General features: G+C 40.9%; 2 long non-coding RNA genes across 4 annotated transcripts in view; one reads left to right on the top strand and one right to left on the bottom strand.

Annotated features, from left to right (window-relative positions):
• LOC309634829 overlaps positions 1 to 18,450 on the bottom strand; it is a 346,981-nt gene that overhangs the window by 139,123 nt on the left and 189,408 nt on the right. The window lies entirely within an intron of this gene.
• LOC309634820 overlaps positions 1 to 18,450 on the top strand; it is a 66,671-nt gene that overhangs the window by 18,115 nt on the left and 30,106 nt on the right. For all 3 annotated transcript variants that reach the window (XR_014248441.1, XR_014248442.1, XR_014248443.1), the window contains exon 2: positions 6,259 to 6,375. This is a non-coding gene — a long non-coding RNA (uncharacterized lncRNA). The remainder of the gene's footprint in view (positions 1 to 6,258; positions 6,376 to 18,450) is intronic.

Below are 18,450 nucleotides of genomic sequence, written 5' to 3' on the forward strand. Positions count from 1 at the left end.
AGCTTGTGTACAGTCAGAGTCAAAACTGCCTCCTTTGTCTTTTTTTTTTTTTTTTTTAACATCTTTATTGGAGTATAATTGCTTTACAATGGTGTGTTAGTTTCTGCTGTATAACAAAGTGAATCAGCTATACATATACATATATCCCCTCCCTCTTGCGTCTCCCTCCCACCCTCCCTATCCCACTCCTCTAGGTGGTCACAAAGCACCGAGCTGATCTCCCTGTGCTATGTGGCTGCTTCCCACTAGCTATCTACTTTACATTTGGTAGTGTATATATGTCCATGCCACTCTCTCACTTTGTCCCAGCTTCCCCTTCCCCCTCCCCGTGTCCTCAAGTCCATTCACTACATCTGCGTCTTTATTCCTATCCTACCCCTAGGTTCTTCATAACCATTTTTTTTCCTTTTTTTTTTATTGATTCCATATTTATGTATTTGCATACGGTATTTGTTTTTCTCTTTCTGACTTACTTCACTCTGTATGACAGACTTTAGGTCCATCCACCTCACTACAAATAACTCAATTTTGTTTCTTTTTATGGCTGAGTAATATTCTAGTGTAAACATGTGCCACATCTTCTTTACCCATTCATCTGTCAATGGACACTAAGGTTGCTTCCACGTCCTGGCTATTGTAAATAGAGCTGCAATGAACATTGTGGTACATGCCTCTTTTTGAATTATGGTATTCTCAGGGTATATGCCCAGTAGTGGGATTGCTGGGTTGTATGGTAGTTCTATTTTTAGTTAATTTTCAATAAATTTATTTATTTATTTATTTATTTATGGCTGCTTTGGGTCTTTGTTGCTGTGTGTGGGCTTTCTCTAGTTGTGGTGAGCAGGGGCTACTCTTCGTTGCAGTGCGTGGGCTCTAGGCACGTGGGCTTCAGTAGTTGTGGCATGCGGGCTCAGTAGTTGTGGTACTCAGGTTTCGTTGCTCCATGGCATGTAGGATCTTCCTGGACCAGGGCTCGAACCTGTGCCCCTGCATTGGCAAGCAGATTCTTAACCACTGTGCCACCAGGGAAGTCCTATTTTTAGTTTTTTAAGGAACCTCCATACTGTTCTCCATAGTGGCTGTATCAATTTACATTCCCACCAACAGTGCAAGAGAGTTCCCTTTTCTCCATATCCTCTTCAGCATTTATTGTTTGTAGATTTTTTGATGATGGCCATTCTGACTGGTGTGAGGTGATACCTCATTGTAGTTTTGATTTGCATTTCTCTAATGATTAGTGATGTTGAGCATCCTTTCATGTGTTTGTTGGCAATCTGTATATCCTCTTTGCAGAAATGTCTATTTAGAACTTCTGCCCATTTTTGGATTGGGTTGTTTGTTTTTTTGTTATTGAACTGCATGAGCTTCTTGTAAATTTTGGAGATTTATCCTTTGTCACTTGCTTCATTTGCAAATATTTTCTTCCATTCTGAGGGTTGTCTTTTCATCTTGTTTGTAGTTTCCTTTGCTGTGCAAAAGCTTTTAAGTTTCATTAGTTCCCATTTGTTTCTTTTTCTTTTTATTTCCATTTCTCTAAGAGGTAGGTCAAAAAGGATCTTGCTGTGATTTATGTCATAGAGTGTTCTGCCTCTGTTTTCCTCTGAGAATTTTATCGTGTCTGGCCTTACATTTAGGTCTATAATCCATTTTGAGTTTATTTTTGTGTACGGTGTTAGGGAATGCTCTAATTTCATTCTTTTACATGTAGCTGTCCAGTTTTCCCAGCACCATTTATTGAAGAGTCTGTCTTTTCTCCATTGTATATTCTTGCCTCCTTTATCAAAGATAAGGTGACTGTATATGTGTGGGTTTATCTATGGGCTTTCTATCCTGTTCCACTGATCTATATTTCTGTTTTTGTGCCAGTACCATACTCCCTTGATTACTGTAGCTTTGTAGTATAGACTGAAGTCTGGGAGCCTGATTCCTCCAGCTCCGGTTTTCTTTCTCAAGATGGCTTTGGCTATTCAGGGTCTTTTGTGTTTCCATACAAACTGTGAAATGTTTTGTTCTAGTTCTGTGAAAAATGCCATTGGTAGTTTGATAGGCGTTCCATTGAATCCATAGATTGCTTTGGGTAGTATAATCATTTTCACAATGTGATTCTTCCAATCCAAGAACATGGTATATCTCTCCATCTGTTGATATCATCTTTAATTTCTTTCGTCAGTGTCTTATAGTTTTCTACATACAGGTCTTTTGTCTCCTTAGGTAGGTTTATTCCTAGGTATTTTATTCTTTTTGTTGCAGGGGTAAATGGGAGTGTTTCCTTAATTTCTCTTTCAGATTTTTCATCATTGGTGTATAGGAATGCAAGAGATTTCTGTGCATTAATTTTGTATCCTGCTACTTTACCAGATTCATTGTTTAGCTCTAGTAGTTTTCTGGTAGCATCTTTGGGATTCTCTATGTATAGTGTCATGTCATCCGCAAACAGTGACAGTTTTACTTCTTTTCCGATTTGGATTCCTTTTATTTCTTTTTCTTCTCTGATTGCTGTGGCTAAAACTTCCAAAACTATGTTGAATAATAGTGGTGAGAGTGGGCAACCTTGTCTTGTTCTTGATCTTAGTAGAAATGGTTTCAGTTTTTCAACATTGAGAACGATGTTGCCTGTGGGTTTGTCATACATGGCCTTTATTATGTTGAGGTAAGTTCCCTCTATGACTACTTTCTGGAGGGTTTTTATCATAAATGGGTGTTGAATTTTGTCAAAAGCTTTTTTCTGCATCTATTGAGATGATCATATGGTTTTTATTCTTCAATCTGTTAACATGGTTTATCACATTGATTGATTTGTGTATATTGAAGAATCCTTGCATTCCTCGGATAAACCCCCACTTGATCATGGTATATGATCCTTTTAATGTGCTATTGGATTCTGTTTGCTAATATTTTGTTTAGGATTTTTGCATCTATGTTCATCAGAGATATTGGCCTGTAGTTTTCTTTTTTTGTGACCTCTTTGTCTGGTTTTGGTATCAGGGTGATGGTGGCCTCATAGAATGAGTTTGGGAGTGTTCCTCCCTCTGTTATATTTTGGAAGAGTTTGAGAAGGATAGATGTTAGGTCTTCTCTAAATGTTTGATAGAATTTGCCTGTGAAGCCATCTGGTCCTGGGCTTTTGTTTGTTGGAAGATTTTAAATCACAGTTTCAATTTCAGTGCTTGTGATTGGTCTGTTTATATTTTCTATTTCTTCCTGGTTCAGTCTCGGAAGGTTGTGCATTTCTAAGAATTTGTCCATTTGTTCCAGGTTGTCCATTTTATTGACATATAGTTGCTTGTAGTAATCTCTCATGATCCTTTGTATTTCTGCAGTGTCAGTTGTTACTTCTCCTTTTTTCATTTCTAATTCTATTGATTTCAGTCTTCTCCCTTTTTTTCTTGATGAGTCTGGCTAGCAGTTTACCAATTTTGTTTATCTTCTCAAAGAACCAGCTTTTAGTTTTATTGATCTTAGGTATTGTTTCCTTCATTTCTTTTTCATTTATTTCTGATCTGATCTTTATGATTTCTTTCCTTCTGCTAACTTTGGAGATTTTTTGTTCTCCTTTCTCTAATTGCTTTAGGTGTAAGGTTAGGTTGTTTGTTTGAGATGTTTCTTGTTTCCTGAGGTAGGATTGTATTGCTATAAACTTCCCTCTTAGAACTGTTTTTGCTGCATCCCATAGGTGTTGGGTCATCGTGTTTTCATTGTCATTTGTTTCTAGGTATTTTTTGATTTCCTCAGTGATCTCTTGGTTATTTAGTAGCATATTGTTTAGCCTCCATATGTTTGTATTTTTTTACAGTTGTTTTCCTGTAACTGATATCTAGTCTTACAGTGTTGTGGTCGGAAAAGATACTTGATACAATTTCAATTTTCTTAAATTTACCAAGGCTTGATTTGTAACCCAAGGTATGATCTATCCTGGAGAATGTTCCATGAGCACTTGAGAAGAAAGTGTATTCTGTTGTTTTTGGATGGAATGTTCTATAAATATCAATTAAGTCCATGTTGTCTAATGTGTCATTTAAAACTTGTGTTTCCTTATTTATTTTCATTTTGGATGATCTGTCCATTGGTGAAAGTGAGGTGTTAATGTCCCCTACTATGACTGTGTTCCTGTCGATTTCCCCTTTTATGGCTGTTAGCCTTTGCATTATGTATTGAGGTGCTCCTATGTTGGGTGCATAAATATTTACAATTGTTATATCTTCTTCTTGGATTGATCCCTTGATCATTATGTAGTGTCCTTCTTTGTCTCTTGTAATAGCCTTTATTTTGAAGCCTATTTTGTCTGATATGAGAATTGCTACTCCAGCTTTCTTCTGATTTCCATTTGCATGCAATACTTTTTTCCATCCCCTCACTTTCAGTCTGTATGTGTCCCTAGGTCTGAAGTGGGTCTCTTGTAGACAACATATATACGGGTCTTGCTTTTGTATCCATTCAGCCAGTCTATGTCTTTTGGTTGGAGCATTTAACCCATTTACATTTAAGGTAGTTATCAATATGTATGTTCCAATTAACATTTTCTTAATTGTTCTGGGTTTGTTCTTGTAGGTCTTTTCCTTCTCTTGTGTTTCCTGCCTAGAGAAGTTCCTTTAGCATTTGTTGTAAAGCTGTTTTGGTGGTGCTGAATTCTCTTAGTTTTTGCTTGTATGTAAAGGTTTTAATTTCTCCGTCGAATCTGAATGAGATCCTTGCTGGGTAGAGTAATCATGGTTGTCGGTTTATCCCTTTCACCACTTTAAATATGTCCTGCCACTCCCTTCTGGCTTGCAGAGTTTCTACTGAAAGATCAGCTGTTAACCTTATGGGGATTCCCTTGTATGTTATTTGTTGCTTTTCCCTTGCTGTGTTTAATATTTTTTCTTTGTATTTAATTTTTGATAACTTGATTAATACGTGTCTTGGCATGTTTCTCCTTGGATCTCTCCTGTATGGGAGTCTCTGTGCTTCCTGGACTTGATTGACGATTTCCTTTCCCATATTAGGCAAGTTTTCAACTATAATCTCTTCAAATATTTTGTCAGTCCCTTTATTTTTCTCTTCTTCTTCTAGGACGTCTATAATTTGAATGTTGGTGCATTTAATGTTGCCCCAGAGGTCTCTGAGACTGTCCTCAATTCTTTTCATTCTTTTTTCTTTATTCTGCTCTGCAGTAGTTATTTCCACTCTTTTATTTTCCAGGTCACTTATCCATTATTCTGCTATTGATTCCTTCTGGAGAATTTTTAATTTCATTTATTGTGTTGTTCTTCATTGTTTGTTTGCCCTTTAATTCTTCTAGGTCCTTGTTAGACATTTCTTGTATTTTCTCCATTCTATTTCCAATATTTTGGATCATCTTTACTCTGATTACTCTGAAATTTTTTTCAGGTAGACTGCCTATTTCCTCTTCATTTGTTTGGTCTGGTGGGTTTTTACCTCGCTCCTTCATCTGCTGTGTATTTCTCTGTCTTCTCATTTTACTTAACTTACTGTGTTTGGGGTCTCCTTTTCACAGGCTGCAGGTTCATGGTTCCCATTGTTTTTGCTGTCTGCCCTCAGTGGGTAAGGTTGGTTCAGTGGGTTGTGTAGGCTTCCTGGTGGAGGGGACTGGTGCCTGTGTTCTGGTGGATGAGGCTGGATCTTGTCTTTCTGGTGAGCAGGACCGCATCTGGTGGTGTATTTTGGGATGTCTGTGAACTCAGTATGATTTTAGGCAGCCTCTCTGCTAATGGGTGGGGTTGTGTTCCTGTCTTGCTAGTTGTTTGGCATGGGGTGTCCAGCACTGCAACTTGTTGTTCGTTGAGTGGAGCTGGGTGTTTGTGTTGAGATGGAGATCTCTGAGAGAGCTTTTGCCATTTGATATTATGTGGGGCAGGGAGGTCTCTGGTGGACCAATGTCCTGAACTCGGCTCTCCCACCTCAGAGGCTCAGGCTTAACACCCAGCCGGAGCATCAAGACCCTGTCAGCCACAAGGCTTGATTTCCCCTCTGTTCTGTGGTTGAGGAAACTGGGACTCAGACACGCTGGGTGACTCTCATGTGGCCCATGGCTGATGAGTTAGAGTGAGATGTAAACCTGGGGAAACTCCAAGAGCACTTGTGGTGTTCTTGCTGCAAGTCTGTGCCCCATGGTTGGCCGAGGGGCTGGCTCCATCCACTGAGAAAGCTGCTGTCTCTGTATCTTCATTATAGTTGAAGACTTTTCCCATCTCATTCTCTGCTCTCTCCAAAGACAGCAATTTTTCCTGAAACTGTTATGCTTCCCTTTTCCTCGTGCAGACACTGCAGTGCCAACCTGGTTCCGACTGACACTGTGAGGAGGGAAGGAACACCAAACCACCCTCACCAGCAGAGACGGAGAGGCAAGCGCCCCACCTTTGTCTTTCAAAATTTCATGTGAGTAGATAAAATAGCCAAATAAACATAAAGGCAGCTGTATGAAGCCTGGCTGTCAGTTTGCCTCCTCCAAGTTAGAGAATTACAACAGGAATTGATTTTATTTTATTTTAGTTTCATTTTATTTTTTCATTTTGCTTTGTTTTAATTATTTTATTTTGGAGGTACTAGGTCAACTCTAATCTAGTCTTTGGGCATAACACCATCCTCTACAAAGTCTCCCAATGCTGGGGAAGATCCCAGAAGTTATGATTGATATGCAAGATCCCAGAGCCTGGATATTTAAAGACCTAGTCCCTATTTGAGGACTTCTTTCTTTTATATATATAAAAGTTATTTATTTATTTATTAATTTTTGGATGTGTTGGGTCTCCGTTGCTGCGTGGGGGCTTTCTCTAGTTGCGGTGCGCGGGCTTCTCATTGCGGTGGCTTCTCTTGTTGCTGAGCACGGGCTCTAGGCGTGCGGGCTTCAGTAGTTGTGGCATGCAGACTCAGTAGTTGTGGCTCGTGGGCTCTCTAGAGGGCAGGCTCAGTAGTTGTGGCGCATGGGCTTAGTTGCTCCGTGGCATGTGGGATATTCCTGGAACAAGGCTTGAACCCATGTCCCCTGCATTGTCCGGCGGATTCTTAACCACTGCACCACCAGAGAGGTCCCAGGACTTCTTCACCAGCTCTTCCTATACACAGATTATCAGTTCTTTTTAGTCCTTACAGTATTTGCTTTATTAGCAGCTATCAAATGGATCTGCAAAGGCTCATACAAAATATGGAAAAGAAGGTAGGTCAGGGCTTGGGAGTGGTTATCAGTGGAAGTGACAGAGTGAGAACTGCTCATCTTTAGGCTGGAGGAGACAGAGTTGGGCCAGGGCAGGGTCTGTCACTGCCCAAGACCCCGGGTGAGGAGCAAAGGCATAGATTGTGCAGAGAAGATCCTGTATGCTTGGGAAAGCAGAGGCATGCCAGCTTCGTACACAGCTGTGAGGCAGGTTTATGCTTCATGTCTTTGCTAGATTTCAAAATAGCCCTGGGCATATTTATAAGAAAGGAAGTTTGGGGATCCATGGGGGTTTAGAATAGGTAAAGGATCATGGAAATACCATATTTCCTTGAAATGGAGAAAGAAGAAAGGCTGCTCATTAAACTAAGATATCTCATAAATTTTGACACCAATTTCAGAGATGTTAAATGGTTCAGAAAAAGGAAATCTAAGAACTGATGAAATATGGTAAAGCATTCCATCATGCAAAAAAAAAAAGAAAAAAAGAAAAAAGACTACCCTAAAGAGAAAGTTCTTTTTAATTCCCTGCCACTTTCGGTGGGCGGCTGAGATAAAAAAGTGCTGTAAAAAATTGATAATTCATGAAAGGTGACATTCTTTGGTTGACACTGTGAGTTAACGGAATCCTTTCTTCACCTGTGAGTTTTAGGCAACTTCTCTTAAAATATAAGGTAAATTGGTTTCTTTTTCCCTAATGAGCACAAATGGATGTGTATCTGAATATAACTTTGTTCTTTGGTTTTTGAGGGAATTTAGACATCTTAAAAAAATTAAGAGACACAGGAGACCTTTTCAAAGATGCAGCCCATGTTCTGTCATAATCAGCATGCTTCTCCCCGCCGCTATGAGTCAGGACGAACCCGCTTCATCAGTGGGTACCGCCTGGGAAGGGTGCTCTCTCCACACCTCCTGACAAACCCGGAATCACACCATATGGTGATTTCCATGGTTTTGACTGATTTCTAGCCAAGGTGATAGTAATTTCCCACTGGGCCAGGTTCAAGTGAGCACTGCCACAGAGCAGGCGAACACACGAGCAGTCGATAGGTGAAGTTTGCTTCTAAATTAGCAACCGCCAAATACACAAGAGTTTTCAAAGCTGTTTTCCTGACTGATATGACTGCACCTGATTTCCATGGTCCTTGATTACAGCAGCTCTCAAAAAAGAAAAATCCTTCCAAATGCTGCCGGTGCTAAATCGCAAATTATCTGCTTGACTCCAGTGGTGGTGGCTTGAGAATGAGCTCTGAGGACATCAGAGGCTCACCTTGTTTGGCTACTCTCAGGCCCAGCATAGCTCACGAGTTGAGTTTTTGAACCATTCCTGGACTCATCACTAGGTTCTTTAAAAGAGAAGTTTGGGGAACTTTCTACCCAGAGAGGAGATTTACAACTCATGTCTTTTCTTCTAATTGCCAGTAAAATTTGGAGGACTCTTGTTGGGTGCAGACACATCTTTCCCTATCGAATCTCTTACCTCATGAGGGAGAGAAGTGCAGCAAGCAGGGTGATGATTTGTTTTGACAACATCAAAGCAAGTGAAGAAAAAAGTTACTTTTTTCTCTAAGTGGCACACATCATAAAATTATAATCTTGCACCTCTTCTTGTTTTGATGCTGTAAACCCAAGAGAGATGCTTTTATTGAAAATGTAATTCTCAAATACCTGATATCAGAGAGAGATATTTTGTTGTCTGGCATTTTGCTGAGCTACGGCTTCCAGAGTCACTTAAGTATATTTTCCCCCCATGTTCTGCTGGATAAAAGAGAGGATTACAATGCAACATTCAATTCCATTTTTATACAAGTGTCCTTAATGTCCCTGATATGTACCATCACCATATTTATGTTTGGGGACTGAAAATATAAATGAAACTGAATTCTTAAGAAGGTGCTTTGATCAAATTTTCATACTCTAAACCAGGAGTGATAAAGCAATACAGAAATTGCAAGACTGTTTCAACCTTCTCCTGTTTACTAATAAAAGCAGCATTTTTATGCAATCAAGCTTTTGTGTTCTGAGGTGAGCATAATATAATGATTGCATTTGCATTTTCAAGCATTGATCATGGTACCGTCTTCTGCAGCACACCTGTGAAATTTCTACTTTGAAGAAATTGCTTTGCAACGTGAGGAGACTCCATTCTGGTTTAGTTATCCGAGGGTCGCATTACAGAGTGGTGGTTTAGAACACGGACAGGCTTTGGGGCCAAGCAGAACTGGGCTGGAATCCCAGCTCGGCCCTACCGGCTGTGTGACCCTGGACACATAAATTAACCTTCCTTAACATGTTTTCCCATCTGTAGAATGGAGTTGATAGTAACACCTACTTATGAGACTGTTTCGTGATTAAATGAGATAATGCACATACAGCACTTCGCATAGAAACATGCACTCAATAACACTGCCTTTGGTTTGTGATGTTGGTGCTGTTGATGGGATTGCCATTGACATGACTAGTAAGCAAAGTCAGACTAGTTGTCTCTAAGTAGACGGAGGGGCTATGACACCTACACCCATAGAGAGAAATGGTCTACAGTTTGGGAGAGAGAGCTGCAGAGGAGGTATTCTGCTTATGTAGACTTGGATTTATTTGTTCTGCACCAGCAAAATGAAAGTTTTTTCTTGAAAAGGAAGGAGGATGGAAGGAAAGAGACGGTTCCAGGCTGCACTGCAAACAGAATGAGGGTTAGAGGGTTGTCAGTCTTAACACCTGTCTCGGGACCCTGTACAAGGTAGTCACCCGGGGACTTGTAGCTCATTTAGACTACACCATGTTGTTGTTTTTTTGCAACAGGAAAAACTTTCTCTTTTCTTGTTTTCAAAAACTAGGTAAAAAATTGTTATCTCTTCAGCAAACCTGTCCTCACTGGGTTGGACCAATGGTGCGGGTGATTTTGAGCCACACTCACATATAAAAATAAGAGGAGTCAGTTGTAGAAACTCTTTATTTCAAGGGTCCTTAATCTTGGGAATGTCATAGACAACTTTGAAAGTTTCATGACGTTTAAGTGCTCTTTCCCCGAGAAAAAAGGCTAACATACAACCATAGATACAATTTTGTGTATAACGATGGGAGTCCCAAGTCCTCCTAAGCCCACCCATGGGACTCCAGGTTAAGAGCCCTTGATATAGCGATTTCCTCACCTCAGGTATCAAGAAGGCTCTGGTCCTTAAAGTCCACAACTTTGATTCTGTTGGCTTCTGGGGACTAGGGTAGCCTTCTAATGAGAATAGGCATCTTGCCCAAAGGTGACACCTCAGAGCTGTGACTTTTGACTCTAGAAATGAAAGGAGACTAAAGAGAGGTCTGTCCACAAATAACAGACAACTGTTATCAGAACCTGGAAGAGGGTAAGGTGGGTAAGGTAGGACGATTGAACCGCGGACACAGACTAGGAATAAGAAAAGGGATTGTATCTTCTTCAAGGGGTGGATGGCTGATGCTTGAATTCAAGAATGGGTTCAATGTTTGTGTCTCAGTTAAGGAACTAATTATACTTCAAAGTAGAGAAGACTGTCAAAGCGTTGGTCGTTTTGCTTAGGTTGTGTTCATAGTACCACGGGAACTTTGTGAAAGAGACTGAAATTCTTCACAGGGCATATTGCAAAATGAGCCCTAGGGTGATTGAGCGGTATGTCTGAGGTTACAGAATGGAAGAGACAAATAAAAACAACAGCAGAGTCCTTTTGCGTATTCCTCTGCCTATGTGCTCCATGAGGAAAGAGGGCAGTTCCAACTGCTGGGTTGAGTTTTTTAGAGAGGTTTTCTTCATTTCTTGAGAAAGAAGGGAAATTGTTCAAGGACAAAATTGCTCTGTGAAGAACACAGAAAAAAGGAGTCTGCCGACTAAGAGGGAAATTAGAGAAATGAGAGATTGTGCCTCTTAATTTATATGTTCAAATTTTAGAATGATTGTTTCTTTCTCTTTGTAAAATATTTTCTAATTATTTCTCTTAGCGTACTGTTTTAAATAGCATCACTTCAGATCTTCAGGGTCGTGTGTGTGTGAGGGTGGAACGTGTTATCATTGTGAATACATTTTTTTTCTTACTAATATCGGTCTAGACTTGCCTAAGGGGATAGGTACGTGGGATTTTGCCAGGAAAGGTGAGGATATATTCTGACTGCGCTACAGTGTCGAGTCCTGGGGTCCTGGCGCATGCCATGCTGTGTCCCTCACTCAGTTAGCCCCGGGAAGGCCTGCGATCACCACACAAAAGATCTGTGCCCTCAGGACGGGTGTCAGCCTCCTACCACTGGGCCCAGTGAGCCCTTTTTTTTTTTTCATATTGAGGTTCTGTTTCTCCCATTTGGCTCTGAAGTTACACAGAGTGCCTGTAAATAGATCTTTGTGGAATTTGTATACACCCCCAAATCCATCTACTTCTCTAAAATTCTTTTTTTTTCCCCCAAACTCTACACCTAAATTCTACTCATGTCCTCCCACAGCCCTTTCAGAGAGAGAAAAGCAGCCACTTGCAAGGCCCCACTGTTTTTATGATAATGCTACAGCTCACAGAACAACATCTCATAGAATTTCCACAGCAAACCTCCAGGTAGCCCTTTAGAATGCCTGTGGGTTCCATATTATAATTTTAGCACAATGGATTTCTTTAAATTTATTTTCTGTTTAGATGAAATTGAGATAGCCTGTGTTGTTTCTGGCCCATGTTCATGGAGAATTTTTGAAAGCTTGAGCATCCAAATGCTATGGGAGACCTGGGATTCATTTCGCCCCCTCAGGGAAAAGCTTCCTCGTAGCTCTTGCCCAGGCATGGCAGGCCCAAACCCGTTATGACGACCAAAGCCGCATCTCTTCATCATATGTAGCCTCAAAGGGGGCAGGAGAAAGGGAGATGCGAAGACCACAACGCCAGGAAAGACACAATGTCTCAGACGTGGGAAGATTTGTCTTATGGTGCTGTCTCCAGGAGAAAACCATGTTTTCCATGGGGAGAAAGAAAGTACCAAAAGTAACTCTTTAGAGTAAAATTATTCCCTGCATACCACACAGGGCGACCATGCACAGATTTAAGGGAGATGTTTTTTGCTTGTTTGTTTTTTAAGAAGTGGTTTAAAGCGTAAAGAACTCTAGAGGTCAGTTAACAGCCTCTGGACAAGAGTTCTAGTTATCAAATTGGACAAGCTCCTTGTCTTCCTGGCCCTTTGCATTTTCCTCTGGTGGTGGGTTACACAGCACCCCACATTTCAAAGTGTAAAGTCCCACGTTGGGCTCCACTGATTTGCCACTTCTCTTCTCTGGCTTTATCCTCATTTTAGTCCAGTCGCCCCTGCAGTGACCTCTTCTTCTTTGAGCTTCATAAAATTTTAGGCAGGTAAAGTCTACCCAGGTAAAATGGATCCAGATTGTGACTGATTGCACAAGTGTGCAATGGGGAAGGCATTGAGTGTTGACCATGGCAGGCAGGTAAGCACTTGGGGTGAAGCAGTGAACAAGACAAAGCTCCCTGCCAGGGCCCTTACACCTGAGGGAGAGGAAACATGTAACGATAAATGTAATGAACAATTACATTATATAGAATGCTTTAAAAGTATTATGGGGGTGGGGAGGAGGAAAACAAAGAAACCTAGAGTGATGAAGGAGTTGGTTGTAACTTCAGATAGGATGGTCAGAGTGGGTCTCATTGAGAAAGTGGTACTTGAGCAAAGACTCGAAGGAGAGTTAACATTAGACTGTGTGTAGAGAATCACTCCAGGTGGAGGCAACAGTGCATTGAAGAGCCTCAGGGCATGTTCATGTTCCAGAAACAACAAGGAGGCTGGTGTGGTGGACTTGAAGGGGCAAGGGTCATGTAGTAGACAAGAGGTCCCAGAGATTATGTGGGAGAATCAATCCCTGCCATCGGACTAATGCCTTTTGCTGATTGGCCCAAGCCTGGGTTTCTAAACCAGTTACTGGCAAGAGAGATGAGAAAAACAGCACAATCCCATCCTTGGCTTGTGTGTCTCAGAACTTGAGCTTGGAGCTAAGCCCCCAAACCACAGGGCGGCTGAACATCTGGGAAGGGTAAGGCGGATGCTGAGACTCAACCACGACATCCTCCACTGTGACTGAACCTTAAGAAAGTTTCCCCGCACAGTCCCTAAAGTTTGAGTCCCAATCTTGGCCAAACAGCTTCTCGGTTTTGGCTGTTATACCACTGGCTGTCATCAAATATCTTTCAACCACAGGAACTGGAAGAAAAGGAGCAAGGCATAGATGATGTGGGTGGTCAAGGAGATACATAAGGAAGACCTTACTGGCAGTAGATGGCCGTTTCTGAAAAGGATGCTGAAGGCCCTTCTCTGGGCGTCTACAGAGACTCGGGGGCAAGGCTGTGGGGCTGCGGTGAGACCGTGCAGGAACACCTCTGACAGTGGCCCCATGAGCTTTCCACATTCTCCCCAGCTCTTATCTTGTGTGACCTGGAACACAGGGTAGTGGTTCAGAGGTGACAGGAGCCTGCTTTATTCCCTTTCTTCCTGCTGGCTTCCTGTTGTCTCCACGTTCACAGCTTTCCTTTAGATCTCAGCTTGAAAGATCAGGCTCAGAAACTGTGAGAGTTTAGGGATGATCTAATGCTAATCCGATGCCCTTGGATTTCAAATGTGAAAACTGAGCTCGGGGAAGGGCACTGACTTGCCCAAATGTACACTCTTGGGGGTTCATTTTCCACCCTACTTAATCCAGTAATCTGACTACAATAACACTAAAATGGCTCTTATTCAGTTTCTTAAAAGTTTTCTATTCTTACAGATTTGCTGAATCCTGGCTATAAGCGTCAGGAATAATCTCAAAGTTATTTAGAAGGTGACAGTGACTCTTGCAGACAGGAGGGATTATCTAAGACTCGAGTCATCAAGGTTGATTAGGTGGTCATTACCTACTTAAAAGCCAGATAGAGGACACAGGAAAGTGTGTAGGGTACATATTACCTCGGGAAATGAAAACAAATGAAAGTGAAATTCTACCTTGAGTAACATCATAATAGCAATGCACTCTAGATTCTGAGACAGGAAACATGGGTTTTAGGTGTAAAGTCTGCTCTTTCTGTGTGACCTTGAGCCAAGGCACTTCATCTTTCTGAACTGCAATGTGCTCATCTGTAAATGGGGACAGTGGGGTTAAACTGGTTGGTTATTGTGAAAATTCAGCTAGAAATTGATGTGAAAGCACTTTGTAAACTTGAAAGCTCCTCACAAACAAACGATAGTATTATGGCCAAGTGTAGACTGCAAACACATTGCCCTGGTGGAGGTAGAAAGGTGATATGGTCCTCATCAACTCAGGCTGCAGATTAAATAAATTACTATAAATCGTTCACTATTATAACTTCTGAGTCTCATAATATGATAATTTACAAAGTAATCCATGTAGTTCAAAGGCATTTGGGGCGATGTGCTTCACCATAAGATTTGTAACTCCCTCCCTGAGAGGTGCTATGATATGGCCTCACCTGTGTTACTGCAGGAGCCGTTGGTGGGATCTGGGGGTTTACTCTGGTCACGGCTGGGTGGTGAGGAAGGTGCAGGACCTGTGCCCTGGAGACCAAACATATGCTGGGTGGTGGGAGGTTGAGGGCTGTCTGGCCAACAGCAAAGGATAATTTGGTTGGGGAAGATGAATTGCTGTCTCACAACGAGAAGGCTTGGCGCCATTTTTAGAGAGGGCTGGAAGCTGGTGCCACAGAAAACATTCTTTATTCTTGGAGGCAGTGTGCTTCATGGTTAAGAGTGTAGGCTCTAGAACCAGATTGCTTAGATTCGAATCCTAGTCCTCTTAAGTTTTAGTGGTGTAACCTTGTGCAAGTTATTAAATACCTCTCAGGGTTAGTTTTCTCATCTGTAAAATGGCGATAACAGTAGTCCTAAGGTTTATTGTGAGGATTAACTGAAGTAATTCATAAAATATGCTTATGTTAGCACCTGGCATGTAGCAAGTAAACGGTCAATGTCCCTATAAATTCATTCAGGTAAGTTTCTTTCCCTACATACAGCAACGGGTATGAATACCACATATTTAAAAACCATAATTATTATTCCTTCTTGTATTTGAATATTTAGCATAAAAAACTGACCCTAAGGCTAAATTTTAAAATCTCTCTTTTAATAGAAAAGAAAAAATGATAAATAAGAAAACTTTTTTTTTAACATCTTTATTGGAATATAATTGCTTTACAATGGTGTGTTAGTTTCTGCTTCATAACAAAGTGAATCAGCTATACATATACATATATCCCCATATCTCCTCCCTCTTGCGTCTCCCTCCCACCCTCCCTATCCCACCCCTCTAGGTGGTCACAAAGCACGGAGCTGATCTCCCTGTGCTATGTGGCAGAGCCTGAATTTTGAAAAGTGGGAGATTCTTACTTACATTCTAAAATTAAATAAAGTCAATAAAAGAAGAAATAACAGATAGTTACTTACTGTCTCTAAATTGGCTAATTGAAATTGTTTTTTAACTCCACTGGAAACAACAGAATAGGGAAATGAAAATAAGTTGAAGTTTCCATGAAAAGAAAGAAGAAAGAGGTGGACTTTTAGGAATCTTGAATGATATGGGTACAAGGAAAGCATTTGTACTCTGTGAGGAAACCCCCATGAGAATCAGAGGACAGCCCACCATCCCAGCTCATTCCCAGAGGGCCACCCTGTCACCTCTTCCTGAACCATAGTAAGATCTACTCTGGGGAGTAATTCACATCGCTGCCCTTCCTTATGGAACTAGTGACTCGGAGATGTGGCGTTTAGTGAAAAACTACAAAGTATGACTTTGCTCAAATTCTGGTTAAGCAGAAGCCAGTGAGCCTTCGTGATACCAACAGCCTATTCCTGGGCAGAAGCATGACTACAGCAATCTTCACTACCTCACCTGTGAGCCCCCAGTGGGATTGTAAGTCCCTCTACATACATTCTAACAGACCACTCTGCCAAGCTTCTCTGTTATACACCATGCTCTGAAATATGTAATGTTTCCATCATAAAGCCCATCAGGGGTCAGCTCCTCTTCCATTTCGTAACTCCTTTAAACTAATGTCACAGAGAAGCTGCTAATGAATTCACACTTTAGGTCTTTTCTTCCTTAAGGATAAAGTCGGATTAATCTGGTCCTGCTTCTCTTTGAATTAATCATCTTCAAATACAGTTGGTCTCCCAACTTGCTTCCTTCTTTGGAATATTTACTGCCCACCCACAGAGAACTAGAGAGGAAGGAAGTTCCCTGAGAATCAGATTCTAGGAGCACAAAGCAATAGTTGGAAGGATGAGATTTCCCAATTTCTACTCTAACCAGCAGCCACTCAAGCCTCTATTTCATCATCCGTCCAGAGAATTTTTGTGGTAATCAAATCCAGCCCCGGTCATGCCACAGATCACTGGCCTTGTCCAGAGTTCTAGTTCATTCTTTTAAAGTTTGGGTTGCAGAAATCACATTTTTATTATCCCTGCCCAATGGCACATTCTGAGTTGTGGCTTCTGCTCTACTTCATTCTAAGGAGAGCACGAACCAGCCACAAGGACAGGGGAGAAACGGATTTGTTGAGCACATTATTACTAGTATTATTCTACCTCATTATATATAAAGGGAACAGCTAACATTTTTTTGGAAGCTTATTTTCCTCAGTCACTGGGATAAGGTTTTCAGAATATCTAGATAGGTTGGAATTGCAGGAAAAGTCGCCACGGGTGATTTCAACTTTCTGCAGCACAAATTGGTTGATTCTTAGGTGGGTGCATGAAAGCTGCCAGCAAAATTCCATGTGTTTTGCCTGCTAATGTCAGCACTAGCCATTGCCAGAGACTAATGTTTTCTCTTCTCTTTCACTTTCTAAATTTCATGGGAGTGCCTCTCACTGATGGAATCTATCCCTGCAGACAAAAAATTCTGGAAAATAGAGTTCCCAGGCTTCTACCCTGTGATGCAAGGGAGAGTTCAGAAGGAACTGGGGATGGTGCTGAGTTGACCGCAGTCTGTTCTAGTCACTACTTTCTACTGCCTTCCAGTAAAAGACACTTTTCCACTGTAGTGAACAGTACCACCACCCATTCCTCAGGCAAATAGTGAACATCTACAGATGATAGACACACGGATCTGAGGGTTTTAAAATCTGATATTCCTAGCCTCAGGTGCTCTTCACACTACCTATTAATCTTATTCAGATGCCTGGAAATTTTCCTACTGTGTCATCCTTTACTATAGAATTTACTTTATTTAGTGAAACGTATCAATTCCCTTCAGATTGATAAGAATTGTAATTATTACAATCATTGTTGATTCTCCCCCCTCCCTCAGGTTTACCTGTTACTGTTTATCTTGAATGGTCTTCTCCCATGGAGTAAATACGGGAATTTCTCCTGTTAGGGTTTTTAGTGTCAGTGCCTCGTTAGAGATTGTTTTGTGGTTTATGAATTTTTATTAAATCAGTGGCTCTGACATCTACATTAGACCCCTCCTCTGTCAGATTGCATTATTCCCACAGGGCCTTCAGGGTCCTGAATTCTGGAAGAAGACCAAAGAGTCAAGCCATATCTTAGGTGTCATGGGTAGATCTGGTATGAGTAATAGAAGAAGGAACACTGGGGAAAAGACTAGAGAATAAGGTAAGTGAGAAGTAGAAGGGAAAGGAGAAAGATAAAGTAGAACCATGTGTCTCAGAAAATGGGTGCAGTAACACCACCAACTGGCTTTAAGTTGCCCAGAAAATTGAGGCAATAGATTCTATCCCCTTAATATATCTTCACTCTGTCCGTTCCTCCCCCTCAATACCACCATTCATCACCAACCTCTTGGGTTATTGCAACAGCTTCCTTATTTGTTACCATGTCTCCAACTTCACTCCCACAAATGCATTCTGCTGAGGACAATCTCACAAAAAAAGAAATCTCATTATTTTAACCTTCCTTGGCCCCTTGCCAAGCTTACTCATAATCTGTTAATGTTTATAAAAGTTTTGAATGGAGCAAAGTTTATGGGATTAACTTTTAAAAGGTGTGTATAAAATTGCTTTTACAGTAAAATCTCAGATAGGTAAAATAAAAAATGTAGAAAAATATTGGAAGTCATCTGCCAAAATGTTAATTGTATGCCTCTGCATGGGTAAGATTATGGATGATTATTTTTTCCTTTCCAATTTTCTACAATGAGCATATACTACTTTCATAATCAGAAAAGAGCAAAATTTTTCTTTAAATGAAAAATAATTAACCAAGTTTCCATGTTAAGTTAAAACTCAGCCATTGTCTCTTCATCAACATTATAAAGCGGGGCAATCAGTTTTACTGACCAATTCTTCTTG

Source organism: Balaenoptera borealis (assembly GCF_965194805.1).
Source record: "Balaenoptera borealis genome assembly, chromosome: 9".
Taxonomy (NCBI): Eukaryota; Metazoa; Chordata; class Mammalia; order Artiodactyla; family Balaenopteridae; genus Balaenoptera; species Balaenoptera borealis.